The 18102-nt window shown below is 37.9% G+C and overlaps 1 protein-coding gene and 1 pseudogene across 2 annotated transcripts in view; both read left to right on the top strand.

Annotated features, from left to right (window-relative positions):
- The window catches only part of TTC28 (tetratricopeptide repeat domain 28), an 896291-nt gene that overhangs the window by 142201 nt on the left and 735988 nt on the right, over nucleotides 1-18102 (top strand). The gene's annotated exons all lie outside the window — the stretch shown is intronic.
- Nucleotides 113-14030, top strand: LOC143684061 (heat shock factor protein 2-like; annotated as a pseudogene).

The raw sequence follows: 18102 nt of genomic DNA, 5'->3' as shown, positions 1-18102 counted from the left end.
CCATAGGGAGCCTAGAGGTGTGCCTACCTGTCCACTGTGAAAAGCCACACCCCCAAGCACTGTGATCAGCTCCCTTTATCCCGTGTGCAAGGACTGCCCCCTGCCACCCCCACCCCCCGCCCCCCATCAAGCTATCTTCCCAGCTGGCTGCCATAGACAGGAAGGGGTGGGCCTGAGGGGAGGAAATGCCTCATGGGTGCCACCTGCTGGGAAGAAGCAGTAAGTACAGCTGGCAAGCTCCCTATTGCCTAGATTGTTTTTCTTTTAAATATATTTTTTCTATATTTAAAATTTTTATTTTTATTTTATTTTTCACTTATATATATTTATATATTTTCTTTTCTTTGGCCACCAGACTGAGTTCATTCCCAATAAATCTCCTTCTGACTTCATGGCCTACTTATTGCTGTTGTGTTTTTTTTTTTATTTTAATTTTATTTCACTTATTTTATATGGGGGGGGAAGGTGCATGGGCTGGGAATTGAGCCTGGGTCTCCTGTGTGTCAGACAGGCATTCTGCCACTAAACTACCCATGCATCTCTGCCTAGCTTTTAATAGACCCTCAGGTAGAATTATACCCCCCTGCATGAAACCTGGGCCTTGGTTTAGTAGGAAATTACTGACAAACCAAGTGCAAAAGGGAAACTGGTGTAGAATTTGGAATCCCTGTGCCTTGTTAAGAATGAAGCAGAGTTTGAACATGCCCTGGCCTTTCTCACAAATCTGTAGATATTTGTAGAGGAAGCTCACACCAAGGAGTTCATTACCTGGAGCCGGGATGGCCGATGTTTTCTGGTTTGGGATGAACAAAAATTTGGAAAAGAAATTCTTCACAAAAACTTGAAGCACAAGGGTGGGCCATGGTGGCTCAGCAGGCAAGAATGTTTGCCTGCCATGCCAGAGGACCCAGGTTCGATTCCCAGTGCCTGCCCATGTTAAAAAAAAAAAAAAACTTGAAGCACAATAACATGGCAAGCTTTGTGAGGCAACTGAATATATATGGCTTCTGTAAAGTACTACATACCGACTTGGAAATTGTAAGGCAGGAATGAAATGGCCCTGTTGAATTTCAGCATCCTTACTTCAAACAAGGCCAGGATGATTTGCTGGAAAACATTAAAAGGAAGGTTTCATCTTCAAAACCAGAAAAAGTAAAATTCATCAGGAAGATTTAATAAAAATTATAAGCAGTGCTCAGAAGGTTCAAATAAAATAAGACGCTGTGGAGCCCAGGCTTTCCAATTTGAAAAGTGAAAATCAGTCTCATTGTTGTAATTGTCTGAATTACGAACAAAACCTGCACAAGAGCAACAAGTAATTTAAGAGATTGTCCACTTTATTGTTGCATTGGTTCGGAATAACCAACTTGTGAGTTTAAGACATAAAAGGCCTCTACTGCTAAACATGAATGGAGCCCAAAAGAAGATTCTGTTTCAGGACATAATCAAAGATCCAGCTGATAATCACTATCATTAAGTTCCACACCACAGAACTGAAGGTTTAAAACCAAGGGAACAGATATCTGATCACATCATTTTTTATGATGTCACTGATGATAATGCAGATGAGGAAAATATTCCAATTATTCCAGAAACTAAGAATAGTTTTATCTGATCCCTGTAGGTGTAGCCAGTACGTTGATATTGTCGTTATTGAGAATGACAGTGAAGATGAGTATGTTCCTGTTATTCAGAGTGGGGATCAGAGTGAATCACCCAGTGAGTCCCTAAGTTCAGGCAATGATGGCACTAGCCCACTCATGTCTGTTGCCATCCAGCTAAATGGCTCTTCCATTGTGACGACGGATGATCCCATGACCATGATGGATTCCATTTTAATGATAACATCAATATTTGGGGAAAGATGGAACTGTTAGATTTATCTTGACAGTATTGATTGCAGTTTAGAGGACTTTTAGGCCATGGTGTCAGGAAGACAGTTTAGCAGAGACCAAGATATGCTGGTTGATCTAGAGGATTAAGGATTAGAAACTACCGAGAACTATGTAGTGCAGCCAGTTACAGAAGACAGAAGAAAATCTAAACCCAAACAAGATAAACAGCTTGTCTAGTACACTGCCTTTCTACTTCTTGCATTCCTTGAACAGGGGGACAAAGGATTATGAGAAGTTGTGTCTTCTGTAGAGAAACCCATAGAAGTGGATGAGCTTCTGGACAGCTGCCTGGACACAGAATCAACCCAAAGTAAGTTTATTTCCCTGGAGCACTGACCGAAGCTGAAGCTAGTGAAGCTACACTATTTTATTTATATCAACTTGTTCCTGAACCTCTGGATAGTGATATGACACTTTCAGAGAGTTAAATCTTTAAAAACTGGAATACACACACACACACACACACACACGTATTCATCAAAATAATGAAATGTTTATTTTAATGTATCATTTGGTGCTTTTTGTAAATTGCTTTTTTTTTTTTAGTCATTTACTGTGGAATCTAAAGCACCTTTTGCTTTTCCCACTAATCGCATGCTCTTACAAAGCTCTCAGATGTTACTCAAAGGCATAGGTACTTGAGATTTAATTTACATTATTGGCATAAATTTAAGTTGAATTCAAATGGCTATTTTTCTCCAGTTGTAGGAAATTGGATTTTTTTTACATATATGCATTTTACCCCAGTTTAACTTTTTTTTGTTTTATATGTTTGATGCTTTCTGATTGCATTGAGTGTAAATCTCTAGAACTAATGGTTAGTACTCCTAAAGCTTTCTGTTTTATTAAATATTTTTCACTTGATTTATTTTTAAAACTGGAAACATAAAGCGCCTGTATCTTATAAAACTACATTTGTCTCTCTTGGTTCAGAGAAGTTCATTCGTGCTCAAAAGAAAAGGCAAAACGTTCACTAGTGCTCACTCTCTGATATGGTTCCAACAACATATACATGGAAGAAATAAAGATTGGATGGAATCAGCCCCATCCATTCAGTTGGACTAGTTTTAGGTGGAAGTATTTTGGTTTGTGTTTTTTTGAACCAAGCTATTTAGTAAAATAAATGTAATGAATGTTGAATAATAAAAAAAGGGAAACGTCAATGCAAAAACTACATAAATATGAATCATTAGAAGGGTAAAAAAAACCAACTTGCAAAATAATTACTTTTTGTTTTATAGTATTTATAATAATTATTATTATAATATAGTAGTATACTTATTAAAATAATCAAATGCCTCATATTCAACAGAAAATCAGAAAGCATGTGAAAATCCAAGCAGGAATCACCCAGCCAAATGATCAAATCAAAACACCAGAGGGGACACAGAATGCAGAACAACTACTCAAGCGTATTTATAAAGAAATAAATGATATCAAGAAAACATTAGAAGAACATAATGAATAATTTGAAATATTAAATAGAAAAATGGTAGAGCTCACAGAGATGAAAGGTACAGTAGGCTGAATTAGAAATATACTAGAAATACACAATAGCAGATTCAAAAAAGCAGAAGGAAGAATACATGAGCTAGAAGGACAGTTGAACTAGACTGCACAAAAGAACAAATGGCAAGAAAGATGGAAAATATGCAACTGGATCCTAGGGAAATGATGGACAACAAAAGGTACACAAATATAAGAATCGTTGTTGTCCCATAAGGAGAAGAGTAAAAGGCTGGGAAAGTTAGTTGAAGATATAATTGGGGGAAACTCCCTAACCGTTATAAAAGACTTAAATATGCAAGTTGAAGAGGCGCAATGAACCCCAAGTAGAATAAATCCAAATAGAGCTACTCTAAGACACATACTCTCAAACTGCTAAAGTTGAAGAGAAGCAGACAGTCCAAGAAAAGCAATCTACTACCTGCAAGGGAAAACACATAAGACTGAATTTGGACTACTCAACAGGCACCACAGAGGCAAGAATGCAATGATATGATCTATTTAAGATCCTGAATGATGAACGCTTCCAGTCAAAAATTCTTCGTCTAGCCAAGTTGTTCTTGAACATTGAGGGAGCGATTAAGATAATCAAAGACATATACTGAGGGAACTAGTCAACAAGAGACCTGACCTACATGAAATACTAAAGGGAATCCTGTCAGCTGAGAAAAAACAAACAAACAAAACAAAAAAAAAAAAAAAAAGGAAGGTCTAGAGGAGGGCATAGAATTGAAGAGTACCAGTAAAGGTAATTTAAAGGATACAAACAGAGAGAAAAGAATATATAGATCTGGAGAAAAAAAAAAGGATAAAATGCTAGTTCAAGAGCAGCTTTTATTGTAATAACTTTGAAGATTGATAGATTAAACTTACCAATTAATAGATACAAATTGGCAGAATGGATAAAAAATCCATCTATATGCTGTTTATAAGAGATGCAACTTAGACCCAATGGCACAAATAGATTAAAAGTCAAAAGATGGAAAAAGATGTTCTATGTAAGCTGTAAATCGAGGAAGCAGGAGTAACTAGACTAATATCAAATAAAAGACTTTAAATGTGAAGATATCACAAGTGACAAAGTAGGACACTACATATTAATTACAGGGGTAATTCACCAAGAGGAAATAATAATCAGAAATATTTATGCTCCAAATTAGGAAGCTCCAAAGTATATGAGGCAAACATTGGCAAAACTGAAGGGAGTTATAGTTATTTCAACAGTAATAGTGGGAGGCTTCAATAAACCACTGTCTACTATAAATAAAACAACCAGACAGAAGATCATCAAGGAAACAGAGAACCTAATCAATGTGATAAATTAATTAGAATTAATAGACATATATAGATCTTTATACCCCTGAACACCAGGATATACATTTTTCTCTGATGTCCATGGAACATTCTCTAGGGTTGCTCATATGCTGGGGCGCAAAATAGGTCTTTATAAATTTAAAAGCATTGAAATTATTCAAAGCACTCTGACCACAACAGAATGAAACTGGAAATTAATAATCATCAAAGAACCAGAGCTTTCACAAATGTATGGAGATTTAAATAATACACTCTTAAATAATCAGTGGGTCATGGAAGAAATTGCTAGAGAAATCAGTAAATATCTGAAGACGATAATAAGAAAACAACATATCAGAACTTAAAGGATGTGGCATAGGCAGTGCTGAGTGGGAAATTTATTGCCCTGCATGCCTATATTAAAAATAAAATGAGCAAAAATCAAAGACTTAACTGCTCACCTGGGGAAATTAGAGAAAGAACACAAACTAACCCCAAAGCAAATAAAAGAAGAGAAATAACAGAGATAAAAGCAGAAATAAAAACTGGAGAACAACAACAAAAGCAATAGAATCAACAAAAGTAAAAGTTGTTTCTTTGAGAAAATCAATAAAATTGATGGACCCTTACCTAGATTAATAAAGAAACAAAGAGGGAGGACGCAAATAAACAATGAAACGAAAGGGGAGTTGTTACTGTGGATCCTGAAGAAATTTAAAAGTTCATCAGAGAATACTAGGAACAACTGTATGCCAAATAATTAGACAACTTAGATTAAATGGACAAATTCCTAGAAACACACGCACTACCTATAATGAGTCAAGAAGAAATAGAAGATATCAACAAACCAATCACAAGCAAAGAGATTCAATGAGTTATCGAAAATCTTCCCAGAAAGAAAAGCCCAGGACCAGATGGCTTCACAGGGGAATTTTATCAAACATTCAAAAAGTACTAATACCAATCCTGCTCAAATCCTTCTAAAACATCAAGGAAAAAGGACTGCTGCGTAACTCATTTTATGAAGCTAATATCACTCTAATACCAAAGCTGGATGAACACAGTACAAGAAGGGAAAACTATAGACCAATCTCCCTAATGAACATGGATACAAAAATTCTTAACAAAATTCTAGCGAATCGAATCCAATGACACATTAAAGGATATGAACACAGTATCGAGTTAGATTTATATCAGGAATGCAAGGGTGGTTCAACGCAAGAAAATCAATCAGCATAATACAGCACAAATTGGTAGGGAAAAATCACATATCATATTGATTGATGCTGAAAAAGCATTCCACAAAATTCAGCATCTTTTTCTGATGAAAACACTTGAAAAGGTAGGAATCGAAGGAAACTATCTCAATATCATGAAGGGCCTATATGAAAAACCCATAGTAAGCATCATAGTTAACATAGTTTCCTAAGACTGGGACTGAGACAGCGTTGTACTTGAAGTCCTAGCTTCAGTCATGAAAAAGCAATCAGTCATGAAAAAGAAAGGAAAGGCATTCAGATAGGAAAGGAAGAAATAAAACTTTGATTATTTGCAGATGACATGATCCAATACTTGGAAAATCCTGAAAAATCTATGACATAGTTACTTGAACTAATAAAAAAAATTCAGCAAAGTGGCTGGATACAGATTAATGTACAGAAATCAAAAATGTTTCTATTCACAAGCAATGACCTATCTGAGAAGACAATTAAGGAAAAAATTCCATTCAAAATAGTGACCATAAGAATCAGGTGTCTAGTCATAAGCCTAACCAGGAATGTCAAGGACTGGTACACAGAAAGCTATAAAACATTGCTAAAGGAAATAAAAAATGGCCTGAATAGATGGAAAGACATTCCATGCTAAGGCATAGGAAGTTTGAATGTTGTTAAGATGTCAGTTCTAACCAAACTGATCTACAGATTTAATGCAATACCAATCAAAATCCCAACAACCTACTTTGAAGACTTGGAAAAGCTGATAATCAAATTTATTTGGAAGGGAAAGAGACCCTGAATAGCTAAAGATATCCTAAAAAAGAAGCGCCAAGTGGGAAGACTATCACTTCCTGACTTTAAAGCTTGCTATAAAGCCACAGTGCTCAAAACAGCATGGTACTGGCACAAACAGAAGTTTTGACCAATGGAATAGAATCAAGAGTGCAGAGATAGACTGCCAAATTTATGGGCAGTTGATCTTTGATAAAGCCCCCAAATCCACTGAACTAGGACAGAAAATCTTTTCAATAAATAGATATGGAAAAATTGAATATCAGTAGCCAAAATGATGAAAGAAGACCCCTTCCTTATATCCTATAAAAAATTAACTCAAAATGGATTAAAATCCTTAAGGTAAGAATAGTACCATAAAATTTCTAGAAGAAGATGCAGGAAACATTTTCAAGGTCTAGTAATAGGAAGTAGCATCTTAAATTTTACACCTAAAGCACAACAGTGAAAATAAAAATAGATAAATTGGAAACTCCTGAAAATCAAAAGTTTCTGTGCCTCAGAGGACTTTGTCAAAAGGTATAGAGGGAGCCCACTCGATGGGAGAAAATATTTGGAACCCACATATTAGATAAATGCTTCACTTCCTGTTTACATAAATTATAGAGCTCAACAACTAAAGAACAGTAAAATGAGCAGATAATATGAATAGACACTTTTCTGAAGAGCAAATACAGATGGCTAAAAAGCACATGAAGAGTTGCTCATTTTCATTAGCTATATGGGAAAGGCCAATCAAGTTCACAATGAGATATCACCTCATACCTATAAGAATGGCTGCTAGTAAGCAAACAGACAACTACAAATGTTGTAGAGGATGTACGAAAAGTGGAGCACTATTCACTGTTTGTGAGAATGTATAATGGTCCAGCTGCTGTGAAAAAGAGTTTGGCGATTCCTCAGGAAACTAAATATTGAGTTGCCCTATGACCCAGCAATACTAATACTCAGTATATACCAAGAAGAACTGAAAGCAGTGACATGAATAGACATTTGCACACCAATATTTATGGTGGCATTCTTGATGATTGCTGGGGGATGGAGGCAATCTAGGTGCCAGTCAGAGGGTGAGTGGATGGATGGGGTGGTATGTATGTGCAATGGAGTGTTGTGCAGCAGTAAGATGAAATGATGTCCTGAAACATGTGACAAAGTGCATGAATGTTGAATAATGCTGAGTGAAATAAATCAGACCCAAAAGGACAGGTGCTGTATGATTTCACTATGACTGTGGTAAATGTAATCTCAGAGGTTACACTGTAGAATATAGCAGACCTAGAGATATGCAAAACTTAGAGACAGGGTAAAGTCTACCCAATTAGGTTGAACTTAAATGCAAGGGATGGATAGAAGTGATTGTAACTGATTAGCAACATTATAAGTAACATTGCCACATTGAAGGTGAATATGATTGAAAGGGTATGTATAGAGCCATGGACCCCACTAATTAAAATCTACAATTATAAATAAGTTCTCACCTGAACTATTTCAAAGGTTCAATAGTGAACAAAGAGTCAATAGTAGATGGGGGAAAACTAAAATCACATGCTGTTCTGGTTCGTTAGCTTCTGGAATACGATATGCCAGAAACAGAACAACTTTTTAAAAGGGGAATTTATTAAGTTGCAAGTTTACAGTTCTAAGACTGTGAAAAATGTCCATATTAAAGCAAGGCTATAGAAATGTCCAATCTAAGACATCCAGGGAAAGATACCTTGGTTCCAGAAGGCCAGTGACATTCAGGGTTTCTCCCTCAACTGGAAAAGCATGTGGCGAACATGGTGATGTCTGCTAGCTTTCTCTCCCAGCTTCTTTCATGAAGGTTTCATGAAGGTCCTCCAGGGGAGTTCTCTTTCTTTATCTCCGAAGGTCTCTGTCTGCGTGGGCTCTCTGGCTCTGTGGCTCTCTCATGACTCTGTCTTTTCTCTTTTAAAGGATTCCAATAAACTAATCAAGATCCACCTGGAATGGGTGGAGTCACAACTCCATGGAAGCCATCTAATCAAAAGTTACCACCCACAATTGGGTGGGTCACATCTACATGGGAACAATTAAAAAGCTCCCGTCCAGCAATATTGAATGAGGATTAAAGGACATGGCTTTTCTGGGATCTACCACAGATTCAAACTGACACACATGCTATGTCCAATAATTAACAGGAAAACATCAACAGTACCACAGCCCTACAAGGGGCAGCTAATTGGTGGGGAGGGACGAGAAATAGGGGTAGTTTTTTTTTTTTTCCTGGTTCTTTGTCTCTTTAGACCAAAGATAATTGTCCAGAATTCAGAGTGCTGTTGAATGCACAATCACATGAGGATACTATAAAGCATGGCTGTTTATTTTGGACATTATCCATGATGGTCAGTAGATGGAGGGAGCCAATAGCTGAAGGGAGGCAAAGTTACAGTGACTGAGAAGCAGAATGGCAAACTGTGATACATTTATATGATGGACCTTGGTGTGGGTACAAAAAGGAAGGAAGTCAAGAATGTACAAATTTTAAAAATGTTTTTGCATGAGGAAGAACAAAGAAATGTTATTACTGCAGGGTGCTGAAAATAGATGCTAATTAGTAGTTTCAAATTTCACCTTATGTGTGAGACTAAAGCAAAAAATGTTGATTTGGTACAAAATTTATATTTTGACCAGGGCATTTCCTAATATAACTTATGTAGATAGCATGGTTGAACACTGTAAGTACATGGAACCTTGGGTAGAACATGAGATTTTGTTGGTTTGTCCAGAATGATGCCCCGATGAATCCCAGAGTGATTTGATCACTCTGGAAAAGTATTTGCAAAGTCCCCTTCGGGGAGTGGAGAGAACAGGGGAAAGTTCAACTTCCCCAAGTTGAATTCTTGATATTCTCACAAGCAGTGGGGACAACCAAAGCTATAGGCTGAGCCCCCCATCTTGGGGTTTGTTCATATGAAACTTAACCCCACAAAAGATAGGTCAAGCCTACTTAAAATTTAGGCCTAAGAGTCATCCCCAAGAGAGTCTGTTTTGTTGCTCAGATGTTGCCTCTCTCTCCAGCCAACACAACAAGCAAACTCACCATCCTCCCCCTGTCTTTGTGGGATATGACTCTCAGGGGTGTGGAGCTTCCTGGCAATGTGGGACCGAAATCCTAGAATGAGCTGAGACTCAGCATCGAGGAATTGAGAAAAACCCTAGAATGAGCTGAGACTCAGCATCAAGGGATTGAGAGAACCTTGACCAAAAGGGGGAAGAGTGAAATGAGACAGTGTCAATGGCTGAGAGATTCCAAACAGAGTCGAGAGGTTGTCCTGGAGGTTTATTCTTATACATTAAGTAGATATCACCTTGTTATTCAAGATGTAATGGAGAGGCTGGAGGGAACTGCCTGAAAATGTAGAGCTGTATTCCAGTAGCCATGCTTCTGGAAGATGGTTGTATAATGATATAGCTTTCACAATGTGACTGTGTGATTGTGAAAACCTTATGTCTGATGCTCCTTTTATCTACTAGTCAACAGACAAGTAGAACATATGGAATAAAAATAAATAATAGGGGAAACAAATGTTACAATAAATTTTGTTTGAAAAAAAAAAAAAGAAAAGTCAAGAGGCATGCAATGAACTGAATAAGCCTTGGGGACAATGTGCTGTGCAAAGTAAGCTAGAAACAAAAGAACAAATATGCTAAGGTCTTTTTCAGAAAATACTTACAAGAAAATTGGAACCTAGATTGTAAACTTTTATAGCAGCTACACTTCATCTAAAGTTGTAAGTGTATTTCTAGATTCTGAGGCACTGAACTGTGTATTTCCCTAGAACTTTGAGGAACTCTGTGATACCTTGGACCCAGAAATGAAGTGCTGTAGCCCTAAAAGTTAGCATAGCCACATACAATAATGAAGTAACCAGGAAAGACATCAAGCCTCAGTTAGAAATAAAAATGAAGCCAATCTGGCTTAGACTAAGTTAAATTATAATACAGGGTCAAAGATAATAGTGTATATATTCTAGACCTCCACATACTGTATGAGACCAAAAATAGAGAGGTTTATTGTGTCTAGAACCTAAATTTTCTGAAACACACAATCTAAATCAATTTTTCTGGATAGCTCATTTAAACAATCAAAAGTTATGGAGTTCTGAATGGGAACTTGGCCTTGTAATTTTGTATAGCTTAATGTAATATGTGGATACATCTCAGAATATAATGGAATGATAATTAAAAAGTATTGTAGAGTCCCTTAAGGGTCTGAAGGGGAAAAAAAAGAAACTATTAAACCTTCCCATCTGGGAAACCCCAGGTAACTTCTCTACCACTGGGGACTCCTAAGAAAATAGGCCAAGCACTTGATTTTGAGACTTGCCCTCTTGAAACTTATTTCTGTAGGGAAGAAGCTAGGACTGTCTATAAGGAGGCCTAAGAGTTGTTTCCAGGAAACCTCTTTTGTTTCTCAGATATGACCTCTATCTCTCCAAGTCCAACTCTGTGAGGAAAATCATTGCCATCCCCTCTACATAGAACTTGACATTTGGGGGTGGAAGTGTGTCTGACAATGTGGGACATGACTCCTGGGAATGAATCTGGCTCTGGCACCATGGAATTGGTAGTGCCTTGTGGACTAAATGGGGGAAAAGAAGTGTAATAAAATGAGGTATCAGTGGATAAGAGATGTCAGTTAGAGTGAAGAGGCTATTCTGGAGGCTCTTAGGCAAGCTTTAGTTAGATAGTGCTAATTGCCATGTTTGCTAAACCCCAACCAACATCACTCCTGTTAACTTTTAAGAATACCTAGGGTTTCAGCAGAATGAGGGTGAGTCTTAACCCTGATTGCTTGAGGCCTTATAAAAAGAATCTGGAGGTAGGAACCTAGAAGAGAAAGGAGAGGACGTCTCCATGTGGCAGGAGGCAGAGATGCAAGCCAGGGAACCCGAAGGATTGCAGCAAGCCTGCACTGGAGTGCTTCACATATTTGGGAAGCAGTCATGGACTTGCTGAAATCTTGATTTTGGACTTCCAGCTTCTGAACTTGTGAGCCAATAAATGTTTATTGTTTGAGCAAAAACAAGAAGAATACCTAGAACTCAGACTGAGACCCTATAAAGGCTTCATGCACTAAGTTTGCTTTCCTGGAACCTATAATTTCCACAGGATTCCTAGGCTAGATAAATCCTTACACCCAGAGGGACCAGCCTCTCAACTAATTGCATCCCCCTATCTTTACTGTCAGCACCCTTTCTCAACATGAAAAAGTCAGAAATGGGCATTGCCTAAAGATCCCTATAGTTTGGGAGAAGAATTGAAGGAGGACTTGTAAAAGAGAAAATAGGATTTAACAAATGAGTATGACTGCTGAATCACTATATTAATATTTCTTTTAGCCTCCAGTGTTTTGGAACAGCTAGAAGAAAAGATCTGAAATAGTGGGATGTTGACCCATAACAAACTCTGAAATCTGTTCTGTTACTACTTATTGAAGTGTACATTGAAAATTTTTTCTTTGTATATGTATTTCACAGTAAAAAATGTTTTAAAAAACACTGGATTTGGGTGGACACGGTGGCTCAGCAGGCAGAGTTCTCACCTGCCATGCTAGAGACCCATGTGAAGAACACACACACACACGCACACGCACACTGGATTTACATACTTTTTTAGTTTGTAAAACCTGCTGGAACACAGTATACCAGAAATGGAGTGCCTTTTCAAAGGAGAATTTATTAAGTTGCAAGCTTCTAGTTCCAACGCTGTGAAAATGTCCAGATTAAGGCAAGGCTATAAAAATGGCCAAAGTAAGGCATCCAGGGAAAGATACCTTGACTCAGGAGGGCTGATTATGTTGAGAATTTCTCTCTCAGCTGGAAAGGCACATGGTGATGACTGCTAGCTTTCTCTCCAGGCTTCTTCAGTAGCTTCCCCGGGGGCATGTTCTTTATGCACCTCCAAAGGCTGTGTGGGCTCTGTTGGCACTCTGGGTCTGTAGTTTTAAAAAAATGGTTCCCTCTTAAAGGGCTCCAGTAGGCAACCTCACCTTGAGTGGGTAGAGACACATCTTCATGGAAACCATCTAATCCAAAATCCCCACCTACAATTGGGTGAGTTACATTTCCATGGAAACAGTACAAAAGATCCCATCCAGCACTATTGAATGAAGATTAAAGGACATGGCTTTTGGGAGGTACATAATAGCTTCAAACCAGCACACGTACCAAAGTTCCCAGCAGATAAAAGGTCACTAAGCTTGCACAACAAGATGATCTAAATAAACTAGAGGTTGGAAGATGGGGGGCTGATAGTTTTACCTTTTAGGGCTAAGAATGCTCTATGTGAAATTTATAGGGTTTCATTTCAGAATATCTCAATGCTACTTTATTTTCTTTAACTGGTGAGGGAGAACTGAAGGTAATAAGGCTTGAACATATCATTTACATAAGTTAAGGATGATACTTAATGAAGGATGCATAGTTTTCTTTTTTTCCCCCCTCTGGAAACTTAAACGTGACATCCATTAAAGAAATGCATCCTGTAAATTAGCTTTGAAATGTTACCTTTTAAAAATTATTATTTATGTAAAGGAAATAGAATAATTAGCCAAAGATAGGATCTCCTTATTTGAAAAATTTTAAAATGAATTCTTTATGCATGTGATAAACTTTTAACTGTTAGCTTTCCTTGGCATTATTACAGTTAAGTACACAGCAGCCCCTCGGTGGCAAGCCCTCTTTTTCTGGGGTGAAAAATGAAAGAATGTAGGTAGTTTTATTTGCTAATTTATTAACATTTTGTGGTTAATTTTCTTTAACTGGAATTTATTACATACTCATAGAACATTAATTTCAGTGACAATATTTTATATTATTAAGTACTCCATTCTTCTTGAAACTCCCCTTTGCCTTGACTTTCATGACACTTAAATAATTCTTCCATTCTCCTCTATAGTTCTTGTATGTACTTCTTTTTTATTATATAGGTCTAAGAATTCCCTCCAGAAAGCCTTAGGCTAGCAATGTCTGGAAACTAGGGGAATGAATCGTGATAACAGGTAAGAATGAGTGAATGAGGAGGGACATCAGTGTTGGTATCATGTATGGAAGGAGTATCTTCTCGGTTGATTCAGTATCAAAATTGAAAGTGAAAAACAAATGGAAGAACTAGGTTGCCAGTCTGGAGACCTAATTAAGGTAGTTGTTACCACTGGCAGAGGCTGGGAGAAGTGCAGTCCACTGTGCTAGGGATATATGAGGCTGGGTCCAAGGATATCTTATGCAACTGGTATTCTTCCATGGCTTAGCTCTTTGGAAGGCCTGAACTTGCCTCCTTCCTTGTGTTTTCTTCTGTGATTAAGTGAATGTGTCCGCAGCCGTCTCGTTCGGCTTCTGATCCCCGGCCGGCGAAGGGAACAGGAGGGGAGAGAGAGACAGACGCAGGCAAACCAACTTAAGTGACAAACACGGGTTCGAGGCACGCAACGGTTGTGAGCACAGACCTTTACTGGAGTTAAGCTTGCATTCTGTTACAGGTTCCACGCGGGACAAGATACCCCGCGGGGGAACAACCTCTATGCGGCCGTCAGGTACGGCTCCCTGTGGGTCGTCTCCACCCACCCTGTCCGGGTAACCTCTTATATACTGTGCCCAAACCCAATAGGTTAGTGCCACGTATACAGAGGTGATTGGAAGATAGGGTTGGTGGGCGCGTGCGACATACGCGGAAACAGGATGCGGGCGCCATCTTGGCTCACTCGATGGGCGGGGGGAACTCTAGAGCAGGCTGCAGCGCGACCACTAGGCCAGACCCAGGAGGCGGCTCTCCACATGAATGAGCTGTAAGAAAATGACTATGACCCCGCTATCTTAGGTTAGTAGAAGTTTAGAGTCTAAACCTGATGGGGGAGTATGGTATAAGGCCAATTGAGATCAGATGTCATTTCCCAGCTTTGCTCTATTGGTCTGTCACCTCCTTTTGTATAAAGCATTGCATAATTCCATGGTGCTGTTTGTCATTCAGCGGAATTTAAGCCCCAGAATTCAAGTTACTTGAATTCTCTTGAGAGAAAGTAACCAAAAACAGAAGGGTTATTTCGTTTCTGAGAGTAAATTGACCTAGGTACTGTCCAGCTCCATGGAGCCTTTGTGATTGGAGGTATTTAGTGGATTCATGGACATTGCATACAGGAATACTTCAGGTATGTCAGTAGTAATCAGTCTTTGTTCTAGATATTGGTCTACCAAAGGATAATCCATTGTCCAGTCTGGGCAGTCTGAGTTCTGTATGGCAGTAACTAACTGCAAGGAACTGTGCTAAGTGCAATGATATGTCCTATTGTGAAAATTCTTTAAGTCTGTATTCTCCCCTAAGTCAATGATGTGCTACCCATAACGCCCTTGAGCTATAGACTCCTTGGACTTCAGATAATACACGTCCCTATTCTAAAACTGTGAGGCCATCTGAGGGTAATGGTACAGTCTGGGATAGTATACTTTTTCTTATCCCAAGACTTTCAGTTCACTTGGGGTAACAACTTTTTTCTTTAAGGAGATATTCAGGTTTAATGACATATCATAGCAGTTTGTAGCCACCTCCTGGTTTTGGCAGAAGTTTTCCTTTGTCCTGCAAGTAAAAGGCCATCTAGTTTCCATGTATACAGATAGTCAATATTTAGTCAAATTAGATAATCAGAACCCGAATACTGCTTTGCTGATTAAAATATTGCCCACAACACACCTGAGTTTCCCTAAGAACCAATTTTGTTATACCATTTCAATCTAGGCGTCAACAGGAAACTCCCTTTCTGCTAAAACTTAGTTTTCCACTACTAGTATTTTCCTATATCATCTCATCTAGCACTGTACCTGTTAGAACAGTAGAGACGGGGGTCAGTAGTAGTTATACCTGGAAATGGTCATGCTTCTTCTTTTGCTTGGTCTTTATTGTAGGATTTTGGCAGTAGAATCAGAAGCTGAACTGAGTTTGGGTTTTGTTGTTGCTATTGTTACTTTCAGTTTACCAGGCCTCAAATGCATTTTTGTGCTTAGAGTGAGGGCCAGTTTACTGTAGAATTTTTCTGAATGTCTTATCCACCCTTTATTTTTTTTTATTTGGGCAGGCACCAGGAACCGAACCCAGGTCTCAGGCATGGCAGGTGAGAACTGAGCCACCGTTGCCCACCTCCACGCTTGTTTTAAGGTTCTTTTTGTGGTCACATCTCATAGAGGATCTCTCTCCATAGTCTTGTCTCTCCTACAGCAGTGCATCTGCTATTATTTGTTGTCAGTGCTTCTTACTTGGTGTTGGAATGGCCTAGGAAGGGATGCTCTCTGTTGTCCTAGTTCAGTCTCAGTCGTAGACAGTTGCTGTGTTGGGGTCTTCTTAATATTCATGACCCTCCTTCAGAGGTAATGGATATCGATAGTTTAGGCCTGGGAAATTTCTGTCTCCTTTCCCCACAGATCTTTCTGTGATCATTTCTCCCAGCTTTACTGGGTCTTTACCTATCCCCTGAAGGTGACAGGGATTTCTACTGTCATTGGTTTTATGGCTTCATGTTTTCCCTGCAGCACTTGCTGCTTGCCTTTCCCAGGCTTGCACCACAAGGGAGGCTTTTTTCAGTTTTTTCACTCTGTCCCAGATCTTTTTACCAAGCACCAGCTGAAATCCTTACAGAAGAATTTGTGAGTGGGTGCAAATTCCCCTTGGTCTGTGGTTCCCAGGGGTTCTACACTCTTATGCAATCCTACACTTGGCTTTTCTGATGTATTAAAATTTTTAGCTGATTTTTTTCTACCAGTTTGTGTAGCACCTGGTGGTCTTCCCCAAGTAAACAGGTGTTCACCTCCTGTTTCTTGGAGGCGCCTATCTTTCCTTAGTTTTCAGGGTAGTTGGTTATCTGCAACCTCAGCTCTCTGTTGGTTTCTAGAAAAATTGTGTTTGTTTTAGCTTATTCACCTTTTTCTTATTTTAAGGGTATGGGCCCCCTACATCCTAAGAAGTAAAAGCTGAAAATATTTTAAATGTTTAACTTTGTTCCTGTCATACCAAATTTAAATGACATTTAAAGATAAATTAGGTTTAGTTAATAATGACAGAAACTATAAGGCTTCATTAATGAAATTTTCAACTTTACACATATTTTCAATTATGTTTTATTCCTAACATCATGTTTTTATAAGTATAAATTTATTATTTACTTAAGGGGAAATCATGAACACTGGAGATTAAAAAAAAATATTTGACTTTAAGTGTTTGTTTAAATTAGGTAGATTCTTTTAGAGTTCAGAATTCAGGATAATAGATCTGGAAGGTCTTTATAAAAATGCAAATTACGGTTTAAATGCATGGTTTTAACATTAAGGATAAAAAATTATCAATTAAACACATTCCATTTCCTCTCATTTGTAATAAGTCTAGTGAAAAGTGAAGCTTCCTACCTTTGAATTGATGAAATAATGTTAGCTGAAAATTGTATAAATATCAAAAGAATTTTGTCCTCACATAAGAAAACATTGGTTTAAGTAAATCAATATATATATATATATACATGCATTTAATGTGTCAAGTACCCAGTATATTATTAGGTAAACATCATGCTCCAAGGACTGATGGTAAAAGGAAGGTGCTTTTTCTTGTCTGAGGTCCATTCCTCCCTTGTTTCTCAGAGTAGCCAGGTTAAACCATTATCCTTAAACTTTTTTTTTATCCTCACATAAGGTTTTGCTTTCTCCTTTACAGGGAAAATTGAGATCATCAGGTTTTAATTTGATCTTATTTTCTGTTACCTCCAAACCCCTTTGTGCTGTAATCATATGTACATTCACACTCACTGGATTTATGACTTTCCATTTCAGAGGAAGCAATTTTCCTCTTTTTGTCCTTTACCTGGACTCTGAGATCCACTTCTGCTTATCTTTCATGGGACCTCACCCAATCAGTTATTCCCTCACTCTCTTATCTTAACCTTTCCACAGACCCTTTATTGCCTAAATTTTGTACTTTTCTCCCTGTTTCTACATTGATCTTATTTAAGAGAATGAATTTTGACATGAAGAAGGCCTTAGTTGTTTTTTTGTGTTTTGCTTTTTTTTTTGTGACTTGGCTTTACATTCTTTATGGCATCTTCTTCTTTTTTTTTTTTAGTCTTTATTAATAAAATCAATCAACATATAACACGAACATTCTTATTCCATACTTGGTGTGCAATCAGTGGCTCACAATATCATCACATAGTTGTATATTCATCATCATGATCATTTGTCAAAACATATACATCACTCCAGAAAAAGAAATAAAAAGAAAAAAGAAAAAACTCATGCATACCATACTCCTTATCCCTTCCTCTCATTGACCACTAGTATTTCCCTCTACTGAATTTATTTTAACATTTTTCCCCCTATTATTTATTTATTTTTAATCCATATTTT

The sequence above is a fragment of the Tamandua tetradactyla genome, chromosome 5 (assembly GCF_023851605.1).
Source record: "Tamandua tetradactyla isolate mTamTet1 chromosome 5, mTamTet1.pri, whole genome shotgun sequence".
Classification (NCBI taxonomy): Eukaryota; Metazoa; Chordata; class Mammalia; order Pilosa; family Myrmecophagidae; genus Tamandua; species Tamandua tetradactyla.
This window is presented reverse-complemented; position numbering and strand designations above follow the sequence as displayed.